This window comes from Carassius auratus, chromosome 32 (assembly GCF_003368295.1).
Source record: "Carassius auratus strain Wakin chromosome 32, ASM336829v1, whole genome shotgun sequence".
NCBI classification, from domain to species: Eukaryota; Metazoa; Chordata; class Actinopteri; order Cypriniformes; family Cyprinidae; genus Carassius; species Carassius auratus.
Genome location: NC_039274.1, coordinates 35342079 through 35363254, shown reverse-complemented (window position 1 = coordinate 35363254; position 21176 = coordinate 35342079). Strand labels below are relative to the sequence as shown.

At 38.5% G+C, this 21176-nt stretch overlaps 1 protein-coding gene across 4 annotated transcripts in view; it reads right to left on the bottom strand.

Moving 5' to 3' along the window:
• The window catches only part of LOC113052345 (D-glucuronyl C5-epimerase B-like), a 49626-nt gene extending 28941 nt beyond the window's left edge, over nt 1-20685 (bottom strand). The window contains exons 1-2 of one of the 4 annotated variants that reach the window (XM_026216804.1): nt 19873-20685; nt 7112-7232 (exon numbers count right to left, since the gene is read on the bottom strand). The gene's annotated coding sequence lies outside the window, so the exon portion shown is untranslated. The remainder of the gene's footprint in view (nt 1-7111; nt 7233-19872) is intronic. The other 3 variants (XM_026216803.1, XM_026216805.1, XM_026216802.1) reach the window with 3 other exon arrangements.
• Between the last annotated feature and the right edge of the window lie 491 nt (nt 20686-21176).

Sequence of the window (21176 nt, the reverse complement as noted above, 5' to 3'; positions counted from 1 at the left end):
CAGCTGCTTCATAAATGCTTCTCTACAGAGTCTCTCTGCCTAAAGATATCTAATGATTTCCAGCAGCTCTACTTCTCACAACCTCCCCATCTCTCATTCATCCATTAGTCTCTTTCTGCAAGGCTTGCTGGTAGACACTATAACTTAGTTTTTCATAACTAATTTCCTCTCATCACCTAATCTCGGAGCCCTGTGAGAGTTAGAAATGGTAAATTAGAAAGCTTCAAATAATAAAAAGTGTGACAGAAAGCAATCAAAATTTATTTTCACTTTCATTTTTTGACATCTTGCACTAATGTCACACAACCGCACCACACAACAGAAGCTAAACAATGCACATATTACCTTGTCAGCAACAGCACTGTGAACTGAAGACCCGAGGCATTCTCCTGAAAGCTCTTGCAATGCACACAAGTCCATCCAAATAACAGCCTCGAAGGAAGCTCTCCTGGAGTGCTCAAGTGCAGACGTGGCTCTAAGGAAGCTTAAAGGATATTCACACCAAGAGCAAACGCCAATCACTGACAGCTCTTGACGAATCAACAATTTTTCATAGGCTTATTATTTATGTTTCTGTAACTATGGGCTCTAGTTGTCCTGTAGACTTTTAGAAAATAATATTTCTGAAAGCACACTTTTCACACTAAAGCCAGTATGAAATGAAAATGTAGCAATTTTTTAAATGTATCTCATTGTGAACAATTCATTTAAAAGACTTCCAGATTTCTCCCTGCTGACATATGCCAGACTAATTTAATCACTTAAACCCTTTCTTACAACCAATTGCAAGCTTGTATTCAGCTAGTCTGCCTCCATCCAATCAACGACTGATGGATAGAACCAAATGCCCACCCTATGTTTTTTTCTCTTTTAGTAATCTGCATCACTTGGATGCACATCACAATAAGGAACAAAAGAGCTGTTACTACTTCCATTTCATTGCAACTTTATTTTTATCTACTGACAATGTCCAACAATGAACTACCATGCACCAAAGGGGAATCCTAACAGATTTCGTATAATGTCAAATATCTTTTCGGCAATAAAAAAATTTAAAAAAAACCCTGCTAACCATTTTACATAATCTAAAAAAACTGCAGTGGAAATGACAAAACAACACTGAAAATGTGGGTCTGGGACAAGGTAAAAAAAAAAAAAATAGAAATAACAAAAACAATACAAAAAGGGAAATTATGCAAAAAATAAAAGTAGCAATGAAAGTAATGCATGGTTAAACAAGATTCCAAGACTAATGTGATCATCCTGTAAGTAAAAGAACAAAAGTTGAAATGTCTTAATAAAAATCAACCCCCTGGGACATAAAATTGCCTTAAATTTCATATACCAACTCTCTGAACGTTTATTACTGACCCACACATCTGCAGAAAAACCTGTAGCAAATTTAAGTTCTGTATGAACTTGACTGTAAGGACAACCCAAGAGAGATTCTTATCACCAGAGTCACCAAAGCCCCCAAGCCCTGCAAATTAAAAAAGAAAGAAGTTGCGATGCATTTCTCCTGATGCATAAAAGCCACAAATCTTACACATTAAACAGCTGCAGTGAGGCTGAGATTTCTAAGTTCTGCCTCAGGAGGATGCCTCAGCTCTCCTTCAAACCTAAGATGTGGAATCGGATGAAGAAAACAAACAGACGTTCGGTCAGGCGGTCGTGGGCTCGTGCCTGACTACGGGGGTATGTGTGCGATTATTCACTGATGACGAGTTCAGATGGGCTAATGCTTCAGTGACGGCACCGAGCAGGCCCACTCGCAACCCACCAGCCCAAGCCGAGTGTTACTCATGGCAGCCTTCTGCCGATTACAGAGATACAAGCCTGAAAACACACAAAGGTACAGGTGCATCTCGCAACCTCTGACCCTCATGTCAGTCCTGAGAGCGGGAGCGTGTATTCCGGCTGTCAGCGAAGAGATAAGCGCCACATTCTCTGCACTTTGCTTATGAAAGGAACTTCCATGGAATATTTATCAACTGATGCTTGAAATCACAAGCCTTTGAGCGAAGAGTGCTTCAAAAAGCCATATCACAGCATCTAATGCAGGGGTGATATGAAGGGGAAGGACAAAGTGCATTGCGGCAGGAAAGAGCTTCTAAGAAGCAGACAGGAAGAGGGGGAGGATTATTCATCCATATCTGAACTTTGCAAAAACGCAAGGCATTATTCACTAATTAAAGGCTTTGTGTTCATATCAGGATTTAGACTTCATACTCCATGAGAAGAGATTGTCACAGTGGGGGGGTGGGTGGTCAAAGACAGATTGAGAGAGAGAGAGAGAGAACGTGAGTCTAGGGTATGGAAGATGCTGTTGCATAGATATAGATGATGATAATCTTCGGCGAGCATCTGGAATCAAGTCTTCCCATCTGTCTCTCCTGAGATCTCTTCAGTCCAGCAAATGGATGTTACCAAGCCTGGGGCTGGCACCACACAAATCAAATGCTTGAAACAAAACCCCACAAGCACAGAAGGACTGTCTTAAATTCCTACTGTTGTAACAGTAAAAAAGTGTCTCTGCACAGATGCTGCAAATGACAGCTGGAAGTGTTCAAGCATGTCTGTACTGTTGCTGTTTCTTAATACGGTTTCTATCAAATAAGACATTACTGATCTCACTGTGTGCAGGGCCCAACAAGGAGTAATATACCTATAAAAAAATTATAATAATAATAAAAAACAAAATAAAAATAAAAAATGAAAATACATATGTGCCATGATATAAAAAAAAAACGTGAACTATGAATAAATACTTAAAGGAGCATTGCGTAGGTTCTGATATTTCTAACCTTTACTGACACCAGTGGCCGTTAGAGGAACTGCAGCCAGTCTCATGATCGTTCTCAGTGCGCACGCTCTTTTTTTTACTTCCGAGGAGTGACCTTGGGTGTCTGAATTGTGCTGGAGGCTGGTCACTTCTTTCCATCCGCAGAGTCCATTTGAAAACACTATTGCTGCTGCTTACTATAATGTCTGGCGTGCCGTACGGTTGTAAGCCCAAGTAGACGAGAACGCGAATGACGTCATATTTTGTGAATTTTCGCGCAAATTCAGGCCCGACTCCTCCACACACAATTGAGCCTACAGGCTGTTAGAGGCAACCGTGGTGGGCAGTCGAGGTCTCATTCTTTTTTTTACATCATGGTTGGCTCATACATGTACAAATGAAAACTCTATCTAAAAGATTTTTTTTTTTTAAGTAAAAACCTCCACATAGCTCCTTTAATTTTAGTGAAAAATGAGTAGGCCATCTAGAAATAATGGAGGGTTATCATGTGCCTAAATGAATCAACCTATATATAATCATCGCATTTTACAAACTGGAACAACACTGGTGACATTATAAAAGTTTTTACTGGTCATTAATGATTAGGGCGGTCAATTTTGTGAAAAAATCATTTTCGATTTTTAAGACATAAGTGTTCATTGAATCGATTGTAAAATCTATTTTTCGTAACTAAAAAAAGATGTTTCCTTTTTCAACGTCAAATAACGGACGAACATAAACAGAGAGCTGGAACTGGATGCGCGAATGAGGCGAATTCGCGTCAACAGCACCGCGAGACCTCAATACGCACATTAACGCGCCTTTAAATTGACTTATCATTGAAATTATTCGTGCCAGACGCTCTATGCACATTTGGTGTGTGAACGCAGCATAAGAGGTCCCTTTCGATGTCACTGGGTCTTATAGCCGTGTAAAATTGCTGGTATTTTCTGTCTAGCTTTCGCAACGCATAGTGCACTTTTGGAATTTTTTATGTTCTTTTTCTGCTTGGTTGTGAGTTTTGTTACATCTATATTTTTTAATTGTTTAATTATTTAAAAATTAACAGTGTACATATTTGGTTAAAATCGATTCCCTATTTTCATTTTCGAAACTTTTTTTGGTTTGTCCGATCGATTGTGCAATCGATTTTCAAACTAAAAGTGACAGCCCTATTAATGATATTGTAAATTACAGAACACGTTTTAAGACTAAACAAAAGGCAAAAAAGAAAAGGTGGGAAGAGGAGTCCTATGGCAACTTTTAATATAACTGCACATTAATACTGCAAGAACTCACATTCAGAGACAAAAACGCACAATGTTGAGTGTAACATTTTATAATAGGTTCACTGTGGTTTTATTAAAATTTTCTTCTTCCTTCTACGGACATGTAAATCATTTTAAATCATTCCCAAAGGTGAGATGAATGTGTCACTAAAACCATTCCTAGTCCTCATATAATCTACAATGCCATTAGAACCCAAAAGAAAATGAAATGACAACTCAGAGTTTCTTAACAGAAGCAGAATCAGGAAAGAGCTCACAGACAGGCGTTCAGACTCAGAGGACCACCACAGCTTGATTAGCCCAGCTTATCTAACAGTGACAAAAAAAACATTGAACAAAGAAAGTATTTTCTGATGGTTTAGATGGAGCAGATGAAAGGGTGACATTTAGGAATTAACTTTCATCCCAATGCAGGTACTTTTGCTCTATACTTTGTTGAAGCACTTTTGGCACCAATTACAGCCTCAAGTCTTTTTTGAGGCTGTAATTTGCATGCAACTATCCCTTTAATAACTTTATTAAACATCATTCACATCCCAAATACACCATCATATGCTGTTTGAAAGAGGCGCTCTCTGGTACCGGTTTTCCACAAGTGCTGGTGCCAGATCCAGTGCCCAGATCCTGGTTCTGAACCGGCCCCAAAAAACGTTACTTAACCTGTGGGTCATCATAGGTGTATATGACTTTCTTCTTTCCTACAGATCAAATCTGAGTTATTTTAAAAATTGTCTTTCAAGCGGTTTGATGCCACTCAACAGGTGTTGCACAGCATTATTTCAAGAGAATTTTAATAAAAAGCTAAACCATTACAAAGTGTCTCACATGGCTCTGGGTGGTGAACAAAGGCAGACTCACCGGCACAAGCTAGATTAAAGTGATTATTACATTTTGAATATGGATATTTTTCTTACAAAAATGTTGCATCAAACAGCATGAAAGATCAAAAACTTTTATTTTTTCATATAGACGGTTTCAACGGCATCAACAAACAAACGTTAATGCGCATGAGCGTTTTTGTGGACCTAACTTAACTTCCGGTAGACTCCAAATAGAATCAATAACAACAGCCAAGTCCCTCTAGAGTAGATATTTTTTGATAACCAACAAAATGTGTTTTCTGTGTGGATCAGGCGGACTTAATGGAAATGCTAATTCATTATTTGCCAGCAGGAGATGTTTTAAAGCATAGACATAAAGCGCAAGAAATAGAGGTTTCCCCAGTAACAGCTGTAAACGAAGCAGAGCTGGTATGCTCACACGCTGCTTTATCAGGCACATAACATGCAAGTCTTCTTTCAGAAATACAGCGATATAAAAACACCCGTGCCTCGTTTTGATATTTAAACATAAATGTAAGGAATTATTATTATTAAACGTGCAGTACGTTACGTAACGTTACGTTACTCATGTTTATTTAATGAAGCCTTTTTGAAAATCGATCAGTTTTAAAATTGTGGCGAGTCTCCAAAAATAAATAAATGTATGGGAAACACATCCCGCAGCACAACCACCTGAGCCCAACTTCAGTCTACTCATCACCTTGCCTTTAACTACGTTTGTAGATGGCACCGCAGCCAGACCGATATACACAACACAGACCAGAAGTTAACTTAGGTCCAGGCGCGTGCGCCCGATGAAACAGTCTATAAACATAAGGATGACTTCAAGGTTTATAGCCTAATTTTCATTTTTGGGTGAACTGACCCTTTAACAACAACTGAATTTGTCAGTTCAGCAATGGTTGACAGAAGAGAACCAAGCTCTCCTTGCGCAAAACATAAGCGATTCTGGTCACATTAGTGACGTAGAGGGGTCTGCTCCTGGTCAGTGGAAATAAGGGCCAGTTCTAAACGAATGCCAAGAACTTTTAAGTAGTATTATGTTATGCAGATATATTTGCATACCGCAGAACACACAATACAGCAAAATCTGTAATGACAGGCATTTTATTGCGCGGTAACGATGTACCGTCATACCACCTAGCCATGCTTGGAACACTTTTACGAGCTTTTTCCAGTGTTTTCAGAGCTTGCTCAAACAACCATTACAGCAAGTCAGAACTACTTAGTGACATTAATTAGAGATGAGAAACCAGCAGACAAAACAGAGTTAAACAGTGCTGACACATCAGAGAGTGGGTCTATATAAAGCCTTTGGTATGCATTCAGACAGCAGCATATGGCAAGTTCTCATAGGACAAAAATGAGTGACTGTGACAGAAACACAAGCACAAATGGAAAAAAGAATAAAATACAAGCTGCTAAATCTGCACCGTACTTCAATCTTATCAAACTTTCCCAAAAAAATAACACCACCCGCAATAATTTTTACAAAAATATTTAAGGCAAAAAAACTAGAAACTGTTAGTTAAAAAATAAAAGATAAAATTTTTAATATTTCTAACATCATTAAATATTTTAGATATAAAATCAATAATATATATGTAATTTGCAATAATAGCAAGCCATTTCACCATCATTAATGGAACTCCATGACAGCTATAAATTCATGAACCACTCGACTGGAAAACTACATGTGGTGCCAAAAAATTACCTATTTATAATTATCAAATAATAAACTGATCAAATAAACTGATGATTGCAAACAAAATCGACCAAAAAAAGTCAACAAAATATTGATATATTCAAGACTTTTTTTTTTTTTTTTTTTTACATCAAAACTCCACAAATTCAAATGTTTCAAAGGCATTAAAGACATAAAAACACTGTAAATTAACAGCAATCGTTGGAACACAATAACACAGGTACTGTGAGCGGTCAACTGATCTGGAACTATCACTGGGGCTGGGGCTTCCTTAAAGTTAATATTAGTCTTGATATTAATAAGAGATGCTGCAAAACATTCAGGAGGATTCATAAAGCGGAATGTGGTTTCTTCTTTCGGTTTGTCTCTGGAGCAGAAATGTGCTAAACAACAATAAATGGTGATCTGAGGAAGTGATTTGACTCCTCCACCATGCTCATCTTCTTAACCTAAATATAAAAAATACCCACCCCCTTATTGCTGAGCTTCCTACCTGGCATCATGGCAGTCAACAGGGACAAAAATCCTCTTACTGAGCTTGCGAACAACTCTGTTCCCCAGTGAGAGAGCCTGGCTCCCCACCCCCCACATAGGCTGGAATATTCCACACAGGCCTGCAGGGAGAGAGAGACAACTAACTGGGTGCAATAGGTTTCTGAGAGCGTGTGTGTGCCTGCAGTATAGCGCCATACTGTGCAGAATTTTAGTGTATGACTCAAATACCAAGGTGGGTCATTTTAAGGTGAAAATGTGCTTCAGTACCTCTGAACCTGGAATAAGCAAATTAGAAAGACAGTTCCAATATAACAAACATAAAATTATCCTAAATCTGACCAATCTCAGCTAGACTTTAAGTGCACTTAACGGAAGAGCACAAACACAGCAGAGCAAAGTAAACATCCACCAATATGAGTCATATCATCCTGCGTCCAGAGAGAGCTTTTCCAGATTTCAGAGCATTCTCTGATGTACAACGCTGGAACTGAATCTAACTTCCTGCCTTCTGTGGAAACGACATGTTTCCGTCAGAGGGATTTCAAGGCACTCGCCACATTAACAGATATCCAAGCTGTTGCTTCTCTTCAAAGTGAGCGCAAAAACGTATTTGAAAGGTTTACGCTTTCCATACCAGTGTATGTGAGTGTTTCTGAGCAAAATATCTGAAGACAGGATGCACAGCAGGGTTCATTTCAAGGCTGTCTACTTGGAAAACACTCCCTTGTGAAAATCATCAGTTTTCTCAACAACGTTGTTTCTTGCCAAAGAAATGGACATCAGGCTTATTTTTGAAAGCAATCTTCAAATATAGAAAATAACATTTTCATTCATCATCGCAGCTGGTATCTTTTTTATGGTTCTTTTCCACTGCGTGGTACTACTCGGCTTGGTACAGCTTAGTACGGTATGGCATGACTCGACTCTGCTCTTTTTGAGTTTCCACTGGAGTTTAGTATCGCTTTAAAGTGGACGAGGTTATTCACATTTCATTACTGTTGCGCCAGCTCTACTGCTGCAACTCGTAAAAAACTTTACATTCCGTGCCTCCATCAAGCTCTCGCTGGATCCGCTCCTCTGCTATCAACGATAGGAACGTCTGTACTACCAGGGATCTAGACTAACTTTTTGCACTGGTTGCACTGGTCTGCCTAACTTTTTTCTTAGGTGCACCAGCATAAAAGTTATGTGCACCCAAATTTTCAACCGCATCGCATTTAACACCGCAGTTTTACAAGTTAACTTTTTTTAAATCACTCTCCATATAGGCAATATTGACTTGTAGCCTAAATGATTAAGTAACAATCTGGTCACCATGAAGTTCTTTATTTGAATCACAATTCTACAAGAAAGGTAACTTAATGAAAAAGTGTTGGTGTTTAAAGTGTTTCACTGAGCTGTAATTTAAAATTAAAACATATAAAGATACATGAAATGAAAAGAAAACCTAATAAGTATTTTAAGGGCTTTAAACTTAACATCTCATGGCTCAATGTCTTATGGACTATACTCCATTGCGGTCACATGCCCCTCAGATGGCCAACTCTTGTAGTTTGGCTTTCTTGAGCCCCTTTCACACTACAAATGTACGGAAAATACACGAGTAATGTGTAGGGCTGTGCGATATGGACAAAAAAAAAAAACTATCACGATTTGTTTTGATACCTTTTGCGATTTCGATTTTAATCACGGTTTTGACAAACACAGGCATGCTTTACAGTCATAAATGCATTCAGTATAAATTTGAAACATATGTCAAACAAAATACCTAGACATATGGCAAAAATAAATAAATAAATAAATAAAATAAAACAGGTGTCCAGGGATTTTTATTCTTTTTGCCATGCATTGGTCATAGAACTCATTGTAGCGGTGCCTCAGGTGTTGAAATATATTTATTGCCCAATGTTCACACATACTCTGTCTGCAGTGCGTCTACAGTATGTGTATGGGGTGCAGAAGCAGCAGCGAGAGCGCATTATGTTACAAAACCTGATGCGTATGCTCAGATAAACGCTGCTCTCACCCCAGAGAGAGTATGTGCACTTAAAACGTGTCCTATTGCTCAACCTGTGTCTTGTGCATTCACAGCTCACTCGAGAAGTCTTAAACATGCGGGAGGCCCGGTCCGCATCTGAACTATGACGTGAAAGGTCAGGGCTGTTGGGCTCAGGCTGAAATGCAGGGCTCTGGTGTCTGTTTTTGGGTTGTTAAAAAAGGTGCGCTCGTTCAAAACTGTTGCATTAGATCCTTAGCTGGCTGTGCCGATTTAAATCTAACAGTTCTATTGTGTTTGTGTTTTTTTTATTCTTATAGATTCTGTTACCACTAGCCATGCATTGTACGACTGAGAGACTGCAACGACTGAAGCTAAAAATCATAATTTGTGTTCTACTGAAGAAACAAAGACACCTACATCTTGGATGCCCTGGGGGTAAACATCTTACTGCTGCTGTGGGATAATAAACAAAACTGTCGAATCGCTCGACAGTTGCGGTAGCACAGTCTCATGTTGTTTCCACCAGCGCAGCTATTTTTTTTTTTCATCACTAATTGACGGATGTCTAAAATGTAAAAGTAAGGAGAAGTCTTAAACATGCGGGAGGCCCGGTCCGCATCTGAACTATGACGTGAAAAGTCAGGGCTGTTGGGCTCAGGCTGAAATGCAGGGCTCTGGTGTCTGTTTTTGGGTTGTTAAAAAAGGTGCGCTCGTTCAAAACTGTTGCATTAGATCCTTAGCTGGCTGTTCCGATTTAAATCTAACAGTTCTATTGTGTTTGTGTTTTTTTTATTCTTATAGATTCTGTTACCACTAGCCATGCATTGTACGACTGAGAGACTGCAACGACTGAAGCTAAAAATCATAATTTGTGTTCTACTGAAGAAACAAAGTCACCTACATCTTGGATGCCCTGGGGGTAAGCATATCAACATCTAATTTTCATTTTTGGGTGAGCTATCCCTATAATCAAAGGAAGAACTATGACAAAGAAAATAACTTTCTGTTGTGGACTGAATACGTTTTATAACGTTAATGGTAAACATTAATCTGTATTTGATTTTTTCAACTATTTCACACAGTTTTAAAAGAACCAAACTAAGTTTAGTTCCTTAAAATGAACCAAAAATAGAACAGAATTAAAAAGAATTTTAGTTCTTATAACACTCAACTGTTCCTTGTCTTGAAAGTGGGCTCAAATATTATTTTGGGTCATTATAACAGTGACAGAGTCTCTTTTTATAATGATCGTTTTTTACTGTCAAAAAAATTATAATAATAATAAATAAATAAAAATTATATCAAACGTAGCCTGTTCCATCTTAGAGACAAATTCAATCTTGTTAAAATAAGACTTTTTTTTTTTTAAAGCTATGATCCATTTAATCATAGCTTCAAATGTGCTCTTCAAGAACTCTCCAAGAGGTTTCACTAAAGAAGGCCTGATAAATAGTTATTTTGACCTCAAAGCACTCCATCAGTCAAACGAGCCAAAGCAGCACAAACGACACTTCAAAATGCAAGCAGAGAGATGGGCAAATAAGTGCAGATGACTGAACTGCGCACTTTGAAAGGATTTTTCAGACAGCCCCTCTGAAGTACTGTTTAAAAGCCTCACTTCCCCCGTGGAAAAAAAAAAGTGTGTGTTTAGCCTAACTGCCAAAATTTATTAATAGAAGTTTAGAAACAAGGAAGCCTGAATCATAAGACTTAAGTCATATCACAATTCTTACTGCTGACACTGAGGGACTATTCATTTTAAATGACAAATAGATATTTGAGATCAATATCTTTAGTCTGCTACAGTAAATCTGATACCATGGCTATTTAATGCACTAATATCTTAGATTATGTTTGGACAATACTATCAGTTGTTGTAGACTTTAACATACTTTGGAGCCCATTTTTTGTAAAGTTGCAAATTTGCAAAATTGTTTGGTCATAGATGGTTCAGTTGCAAAGAAAAGTGTTCACAAAGATTATAAAATAAACAATAAAATAATGATGGGTTCAATAAGAAAGTTAATTGTGAACTCTGAAGGTTCATGTAAATGAGTCTGACTCAAGAGGCTAACTTACTTGTAAGTTTGAGAATCTTTTAACTGACTGATTAAATTAATTTGTTCTAAACAGTGAGTGGAGCTTTACGTCATTTACTTTCTGCATCCCTTCAATAATACTGAGACTTCAAAGCTCTCCTGAAGTATTTTTTAACTGGAAGTTGAAAAAGTATGTTAATGATATGGCTAAAACTATAAAAGACAAATAAGTATCAACCAGAGGATCGGTTCCCAGTCATGATGTGTTTTTTCTCCTTAGATGATATAGGCTTGAAGGCAGTTTATCTTTCTGTTTTCACTGGGGGTTTAAAGCACTGTTCTTTCTAAAGCTGCATTCAGAAAACATGCATTCAGAAAAGTGCAATAACAAAATTGAACTGACAATGCCCCAACAGCAGTGTATGGGTGGAAGTATCCTTGATGGCATTTTCAGTCAAAACAGGCCAACAGCAAATCCAGCTCATCAAAACTGCTTTACAGATTTGCAAACCTTATTTTGGATTAACTGAAATCAAAGGATTCATGCTTGTCATGAGACACCAAAGATCTCATGTGACAAGCCTTAACTTTTTAAGAAGTTAATATAATCAGCAGCACAATATTTGCTGAAGATCAAGGAAAAGCTCTAGAGTTGTCTTTCACAGAAGGTCACACTCTTATTCTCTTCACAGTCGCAAACTATCGAGAGGTAGGGCTGTGCAAAAAATCGAATGCGATTTTCATGCACATCTCATCAGTAAAGACGCTCCTGTAACAAATCCTGCCCAGTTGCTTCTCAAAACTAGTCCAAAAGTAGCCCAACCGGGTTTCCAGGAGGTTCCCAGATAAAAAAAAAATTGATTTCCGGGGGTTAAAATATAAGTTTTATGGCATGGTTCCCTTGGTAAAATTTGCCTTTTAGGGTCTAAATATCATGTTATTGGTATTGTCGCTTTGACCCGCGGACATGAAAAACAACCACAGACTTGGCAACACTGGTTGGCATTTACTACACAGAGCAGTAATTCACTGACAATATACACAAAATCAATTTTAAAATCGGTGGCAATTGTTTGTCGATTTTGAAAGCGATTTTGTGTTAGTTGTCGGTAGACTACGGCTCTGTGTAGTAACTGCTGCTCCACCTGAACTAGTGTTGCCAAGTCTGCGGTTGTATACCAATAACGTGATATTTAGCCCCTAAAATGCGTATTTTACCAAGACAACCATGCCAAAAAAAAAAAAAAAAACGTATATTTTGACCCCGGGAAGCAATTTTTATTTTTATCTGGGAACCTCCTGGAATCGCGATTAGTTTTGGACTTTTGAGAAGCAACAGGGCAGGATTTAATGTGAAAACCTGGCATCCCTTATCTGAACACATGTGCTGGAGATATACTTCTAATTAAACGTGTAGTATGGAATTTTTGGCCACCAGGGGTCACTCAATCAAAATAATAACATAAGACGTACTTTGATGACGTCGGGAAAGAGCGTAAGGCTCATGGGAGTTGCTGTTCATTGGAACACACGCTCTGTCGCTCCCTATCATTCCTCACTCATTCTAACTTAGTATTTTGACAATCACGTCTTTTCGAACGGAGAGATATAGACGGTTTCAACGGCAACAACATAAACAAACGTTACTGCGCATGAGCGCTTTTGTGGACCTAACTTAACTTCTGGTAGACTTCCAAATAGAATCAATAACAATAGCCAAGTCCCTCTAGAGTAGATATTTTTTGATAACAAACAAAATGTTTGCTGCGTGGATCAGGCGGACTTAATGAAAATGCAAATTCATTATTTGCCAACAGGAGATGTTTTAAAGCATAGACATAAAGCGCGAGAAATAGTGGTTTCCCCAGTAACAGCTGTAAATGAAGCAGAGCTGGTACGCTCATACGCTGCTATCAGGCATATAACATGCAAGTCTTCCTTCAGAAATACAGCGATATAAAAACACCTGTGCCTCGCTTTTATATTTAAACATATAAATGTAAGGAATTATTATTATTTAACGTGCAGTACGTAACGTTACTCAATGAAGCCTTTTTGAAAAAAGATCAGTTTTAAAATTGTGGCGAGTCTCCAAAAATAAATAAATGTATGGGAAACACATCCCACAGCACAACCACAACTGCATTTGTAGAAGGCACCGCAGCCAGACCGATATACACAACACAGACCGGAAGTTAACTTAGGTCCAGGCGCGTGCGCCCGATGAAACCGTCTATATGAATTATGAGACCCCTATCAAGTCAATATTCCATCTAGCTAGTAGTAATATATGTTAAAAAACACGGTCGCCTTTCGTTAATAATTATAATTACGTTATACTATGATATCGAACAAGTTAGAGAACTGCATTTGAAGCTACTTCAAAGCACACTCTTCAAAGCATACTTCAGCTATATGTAGAACAAATGTAGATTTACATGAGAGCTAGTCCGTTTGCGTTTTACACAAGACATCGTCGTTTCACAAAATATACGGATAGATAAAGTTAGCTAAATGGATGCATACCTGTTTATCAGAATGCAAGCGAGTTCGGCATCTCTCTGTAGTTTCAGCTTGTCACGAAGCTCTCTCTATCTTGGAAATGCAACTCCAATATTTACCCGTGTCTTGTTGATTCTCGTCCCAAAACCATCTCTGGTCATTTATTTCACCCGTACGTTTGCGCTTCACAGAACGTGCAGGCAAAGCATAATCATGATCCATAACTAAGTTATTGCTTGAGGTTTAAATACGAATATAAACAATATAAATATAAAATATAATAGTCTCAATCAAGGCTACTACTTTTTCTTCTTCGTCTCGTCTTTGTTTCTGTTCACCTTTGTATTTGGTGGTTCCGCAGGAAGTTAGATAAACTAGAGGGGTCAAAGTTTATATGACGCCATAGACGGGCGACAAAAGGAAATAAAGAAACGTGCCGTGTCTTCTAATTAAACTATAATTTTCTCCGGATTTGAAAGTTCGTGGAAACTGTCGGGATGATGTAAGTACACAACTAAAAATATATATAACATACATATAGTGATTTCTGCTATTTTTAAAGCAGAAAAATTACATATTGCGCCTTTAAAGGAGCGTCTTTACTGATGAGATGTGCATGAAAATCACATTCGATTTTTTGCACAGCCCTATCGAGAGGTGACATGGCATGAAAGTATATCCTTATATCCAGGTCTAAGGACAGCTTGCCTCTGCCAAGAATTTGAAAACTAGAGGAAAAATTACAATGCTTTTCTAAAAGAAACCTCTTAAGATCTTCAGGAATCCTTTAAGGGATACATTTTGGTTTCAAAACAGCAAATTTAGTTTAGGTCTGTGCAGGTGTGTGACTAACTAATAGATCAACTCAACCATCAGCGATGCCTCGACTAGCTCGACCAGGCATGCGCTACTGAAAACTCACTGGAGCACTAAAGAGACTGAAAAATCAAGAGCTTGGGAAGGGTCCAGGCGCTTGCATCTGATCTCAGCTGGGTGGTGGAGCGGAGCAGGTGGGGTGTGACATGTCCAACAGTCATGTCAATAGCTTGACAGCTTATTGGACAGCAGGAAACATAGCAGGCCAACGAGAACTCCTCCATCAGAACCCAGTGTGTGCAGTCTGATCACTACCATAACTCTGAGAATGTCACAAAGCTGGCACACACTTATAAAGTCTGGCTGGTGGCTGCTTTGCCAAATAATAATTGCTAGACTGGACCTCCTGACAACCCCTTCCTTTGCTTTGTTCGTTCAGCAGCTAAAACAACAGATAAGAGAAAGAACAACACCGGCTGTATTGTTATTAAAATATGTCTTGATGTCCGAGTAGACAGGGCCCAAGGTCTTTGTTACAGGGCTGTTGAGGTTAGGATAGTCAGACAGTAATGAAATATGAATGTGTGCGTTTGTGAACTGCACTGGGTTGGAGGCACCTTGATTGACACAGCAAGGGGCTCAACTGCCAGGGTAAATAACCGCCCCGCCCCCCCAACACCCATGGACCATGACACTTACTTGTGTACTGTAGCACAACAGACAAGCTGTCTACAGTTCCTCTGTGAGTTCAGGCTCTCATGTTCATTTGAAATAAAAAATATTTTTAAAAAAATTAATTCTTAAAACTTGAGTGACAGTTTAGTCAAGATTCTAACAACAAATGTATGGTCTGCAGAGTACAGCATTTTAAAGAGAAGCAAAAAGCAGACATGAAAGGCAAAACAAAAAAAAACAAAAAAAAAGACATCGCTGCACTAAAACAGCTTCATAAAAGGCATCCCTCATGCAGAGCTTGAAAGGCTTATGTTGATAGCTCAAAATATCAGACATGTTTGATATGATATCCTCCGACTCAGTCTCAAACTAAAAAAAAAAAAAAAGTCTGTGCCCAACATACACAGGCTGGCTCCAACTTTCAGAGAGACTTTGCAAAAATCAGCCTAAGACCATGCAAACTGCTGAAGTACAACCTACTATTCTTCAATTGAAAAAAAAAACATCAATTTCAAAGCCAGCAACATGGATAGAATATTGGTTACAAGAAAGCCACAAACCTTTTTTGTCTCCTGGTTTTATTGATCTCGGATGCCCGAAATCCATTAGCGCCCTTTACATACATAGTGTTTTCAGTCCCAGTTCAGTAGAGCAAGCTTTCACTTGAGTTTCCTTTAAACCTGCCTGTGTGGGGGGAGAGAGCGGCAGCGGTGGGTTAGTGATGCTGGCAGAGGGCCTGCGCCGGCACTGCTCCTTGGCCAGCTCTGTAGTCATCAAGAGCATCCGAGTGATCCAAATTACGAGTGGCCCCTGTAGCCAAGGGCTCAGGAAGTGTCCAGCCAAGGGCCAAATGGGACCGACTTCCCACAAGTGACTGATATTAGTCCCTGCAGGAGGCCTTGGCCATGTGTTTACAACAGTACCACAGTGAACCATCCATTATAACAGACTCCATCAGCTCAAATATGACACACAAAGCCTTATTAAATCAACATACTACTAGTTTTATAACAGGTGAATAGTGGCTTTTCACGTCTGAGTACTACTAATAATAGTAGTGAACAGTAGTCTAAATGCTTTCTCTGCAATTAGGGTTGAATATAGTTTACATTTTATCGATACTGCTTATGAACAGCTGAAGTCTTCTTCCACCCTCATAATAATGCAGCCACAAAAGCTCTCAGCGGCCTTTTGAAAACCAGGGCTCATAAAGAGTCAGAGTCCCTGCCAGTTTACTTGTCCTCTTTCTTAGTACATTTTTTTGTGCTCCAAATTTCCCCCTTGGCCAAAATCAACCAGAATTCCCCCATGCCCCTTCATGTAAAAACAGTGTGACGAAATATCATATACCTCTAAATTAAACTGAACTATGGGGTTTGAAGCGGTCCCATAATAATATTTTGTGATAAGGGGTTGATAAAAAAAAAAAGACAAGTAAGGTAAGGGGTCACGTCTTTGAAGAAAATTGAAGTCTGTGATTTGTTATCAGAGGAGTCCAACTTGTTACGCTTATGTTAGAAAATGGATTAGATTGTTTTAATTCATTTCTTTGGAGTGCAAATGTGCTGCATGTGATAAAGCTGATCAGAGACAGTGGAACGTGACAGAGCCACTGAGAATTGTTCGCCTCATTTACAGGACTAGGCAGATAGTTACCAGGTTTGAAAACACATTAACAAAGTCAGGAAACGCTTCTCTATCCCTATTAGGGCAGCACGATAAATACAAATAAAAATAATTTGTGACATGGCTGTAATTATTAATATACACATGGTGCATATATTATAAATATATATATATATATCCACCATGTGTTTTAGAGTGAAGCACAACACTTGTGCGCACAGTTCATGTTTCAGTGTTATTTATTTGCATCGATTCTGTATTTGGTTCGTTATAATGCAGGGCTCCAGACTAACATTTGAGAGCAGTGGCACCAGCGCCACTCAGTTCTACAGACGGTGGAGCCAGGAGCACATTTGGTAGCACTGGGGGTGATGTGTGAGGGTATTCAAAATAAAGATCATTTAATCATAAAAGTACTATTGTTTTGCATTAATAAGTGCAGTTAGAAATGAATGACTAATACGCCAACAAGTGCTCCTCTGCTGCTGTCTACTTGTTATAATTGTGATTTATAATTGTATTTTTTTACATTTTACATAAGTGTTTGTTTACCACAAAGTATATCTTGGTCATCCCATTAAAAAATAAATTAAAACTGGATCATCTTAGAGCTTTAAAGTGCTGGAAATAGTTGTGTGAAATGCTTGAAAAGTGCTTGAATTTCTTTTTCAAAAGGTTGTACAAACCTTGAAATGAATGATGTAATGCATTCGACGATTTCTACCACAACAGCATGGTTACAGTTAGTGTTAACAATTCTGGTTTCCTGTCAGCGCGGTGTAGAATTCGAATGATTCTCACTAATTCTGGCAGCACTGTTGCATCTGTGCAGTAACAGTGTCGTGAAATCAAATCTAGCTGCCGAGTGAAGCTGTTCTGAGCTCAAACAAGTTTGTTTGCATCACGGTCTGAGCTGATAACCAGTGCGCAGCTGCTGCGCAGCTGAAACGTAGAGCGGTTTAGTTTAGTTTTGTTTCCCATTTGATGTTTCTCAAATGCAACAGAAATGGCAGAGCTTATGAGATGGGCGTGCCAGTGCGACCGCTCACAAAAAGTTGACACACCAGCAGAAAAAAATGGTTGCATTCTGGAGCCCTGTAATGTAATTTTGGGAACGCAACATGTGGCTACCAACCAAGTGTTTATACGTCAAAAAAAAACAAAAGCTATAAGGGCTCCCTGTGGTTTTCTGCCAAAATAAAATCTTGATGGTTTTTTAAATACTTGTTTTATTTCACAATAAAATAGTGTTGGTGCTGTAATGGTAGACATGATTAATCGGTAGAAATCTGTCAACCCAACAGATTTTGGTCAATGTTCTCATTTGCAGTTATGTTCACATGACATTCCCATGCTGCGCCGTCACAATAGCTTGTCATTTGAATGCATTTGTAAGCACAGCAGTTTAAAAACAAGTGATTTTAAACCATTTGTGTGCGTTCAATTTGCAGCAAAAATGTTAGCATGTGCAAACTGTCTGAGAAAGTGCAAACAACTGATACATGCACACATAAATCCGCTTCTCACAAGGAGCATGAGTACTGAACAGAGTTCTTTCTCGTGCCTTATTGGGCCTGAACGGTCAGATATTCATCCTTCGGTACTCGAGCGGTGACTCCATGGAGATGAAGATCTCAACTTGATAATGAGCAGCACAAAATAGCTATTTGTTTCTTTCTGGAGACAGCACAGCTGGCACAGCTACAACAACAACAAAAAAAAAGAAAATAGTTCCACAAATCTGGTTAAACACGAGATATAATTTGCTTTGGGTAAATCTAATGGGCAAACTATATATTGATATACTGTTTGTTCCAGAGCAAATAGTTTTGGCTGAGGGCAAAATTTTATCCCATTATATTTAACTTAAAGCTGTATATTAGAGTTTTGCCTTCGTACTTTTGACTGATTTGCCAAGCATTCAGTCAAAATTATTTTATGTTGGCTGTTATTGTTGTTTATTAAATATTATCATTCAAAAAATTATATTTTATATAAATAATACTAGTATTTAGTATTGGGAAACAGTGTGCGTGCGCGTATGTTCTTGATGGTGATTTTAGATACATTGTTCTGCCATTAGATGGTAACAAGAGACCCCCTTGATAAAAAAAAAGCCTCTCCCTCGCTGGGCCCATACAGACACTAAGTAATTTATTTACACTCATGCTGTCGAACTGTTGTATAAATGCAGTATTACACTCGTAGCTGTGTGATATGGCTATATATCGGCACACTGTGAGTACCTATGACCAAATCACAGCCGTGCTGATATACAGCTATATCACACAGCTACGAGTGTGATCTTGCTCATATATACAGAGCCTCCATTAATTGATTTATTTGTAGAAACCCAGACACAATATCAAAACTGACCACCACAAATAGATTTTCCAGTAGGCTTTGACTATCTCTAGTCTAATTTTTTAATTAGCAAAATGACAAAGTACACACTTTTAATTCTATTATGAGGTAACGTTATGTGTTCAACAACAACTAATCTCTGCTCTAAGCCAAGAAACCACTTCAGCTTAGAAAAGCGACAATAACATCTCCGAACAGTCCATTACTGCTGGCAACTCGGTGAAAAGCAGACAGTCGAACAAAAAAAGTACCAATCAATACATCTAATAGTATCGTGTAAACAAAACACATTATGCCCAAAGTAGGCAATCCTGCAGAGATACATCATCCGTGAGAGTCCGACCACACGCACGTTCACACAACACAAACACTGACAGACCGTGCACAGAGAGAAAAGGTTTCTGTTGTTCTATCAATGTTTCAGAGCAGTCATCACACAAGTGAGCTTTAACTCGGTTTGCTGCACACTAGCACTGGTTAGTTTGGGAACTTCCCGACAGTCGCGAAGACATGCTGTCAAAGGGACGCGCATGGGAACATGTTGCTATGGGAACCAGAGTTCAACGTTTATTGATTTTCAAGCAGTTTCGAGTTAAACGAACAAGAATGACTGAGACTAGCTGCTAGCAGTCTTGATGCTCGACTCTAAGGTACTGCACTGTCGACATGTTAGCGCTGCAACTGAATGAGCGAATGGATTCATACTCGCCAGGACGCAGAGAAGCAGCATTCACTCACCTTTGAAACATTCAAGCGCGCTGTTCCGCTGGCCCTTCAAAAGTTAAAAGGCAACGTAAACAGCCTTGATATATCAGGTTGCACTTCGCTTGAGAGAGAGAGAAGAGAGAAACGATGGATCCACTGGCAGTCAAGCACCCACACTCAGCCCGCTACAGCGCTGCAGCGAGAGAACATACGCCTGAGATATCGCGATATCACAACACCACCGACGGCGCTGCACTGACCAATCATACTCAATTCACGTCGTCCAATAAGGAATCGGAGGAAAGAGCTCCCCAATATTATTGGTCAGTTAAGATTGACATCTCGGAGAGACATAGAGCTCAATCATACAATTTTGGGGAGACACTGATGGAACTGGAGTGTGTGAAAAGTTCGAGGTTTGCCGAGTACCGATATGCAAACGTTTAAAAAAACATAAGAGAAAATATTCAGACTTTACTACCATGTATATCAAGCCAGAGTGCATTGTTTTGCCTCAAAAATAAGAGATTGTGCTCATTGTAAATCCTGACATAATAACAGTAAGTTGAATCACTTTCAAAGACCCAAACTGAGCAAAACATATGCAGTTTGGTGCAACTGTTGTAATTTCCTGGTCAAAAGTACGATGACATTCTTATGGCTTGTAATGAATGAGACTTTTATAACAGTGACTAAATATATACAATGCAGGTTTCCCTGTAGTCTCTCAGTAATATGTCTAGTAAGATGATATACATGAAAATGCCTAGTTTTTTTTATTATTATTAAAGCTCTGCAACTCAGGGCAAAACAAGATGCAATGCATTTTAGTGATGACTGAGAGATGTACAAATAAACATTCTTCAAAAGCCTTATGTATCATATATGATGTATTTTATCATGTAAAAAAAAAAAAACACATTATATGAGTGATCAGTTGATTTTAAGATAAGTTGCTTAAGTCCAGTAAATGTGTATATTACCGTACTAACAATATTCTTATGTTTACTTTATAAAAATCACTTTATAAAAAGACACATGAAGCCTAGGCTATATATTTTTGGTCACATTAATAATTTAGAGGCCTAAGAAATTCGGGATTTCAGGATGCTGGCGTCCGGTTGTGGATTAACAGGTTAAGAAAAAAAAGAATATAAAAATAAGAGAATAAAATAGTATTAAACGAAATACACAGAAAATGGAAATAAATTATAAGTAAAATGCATGAGTATTAGCTATGGGAAGAAGAAGAAAAAAAAAACCCATTTCAAACGATTCAGTTCGATTTGGTGTACTGGTTCAAGAAGAACTGGTTAAATCGAATGATTCGTTCACGA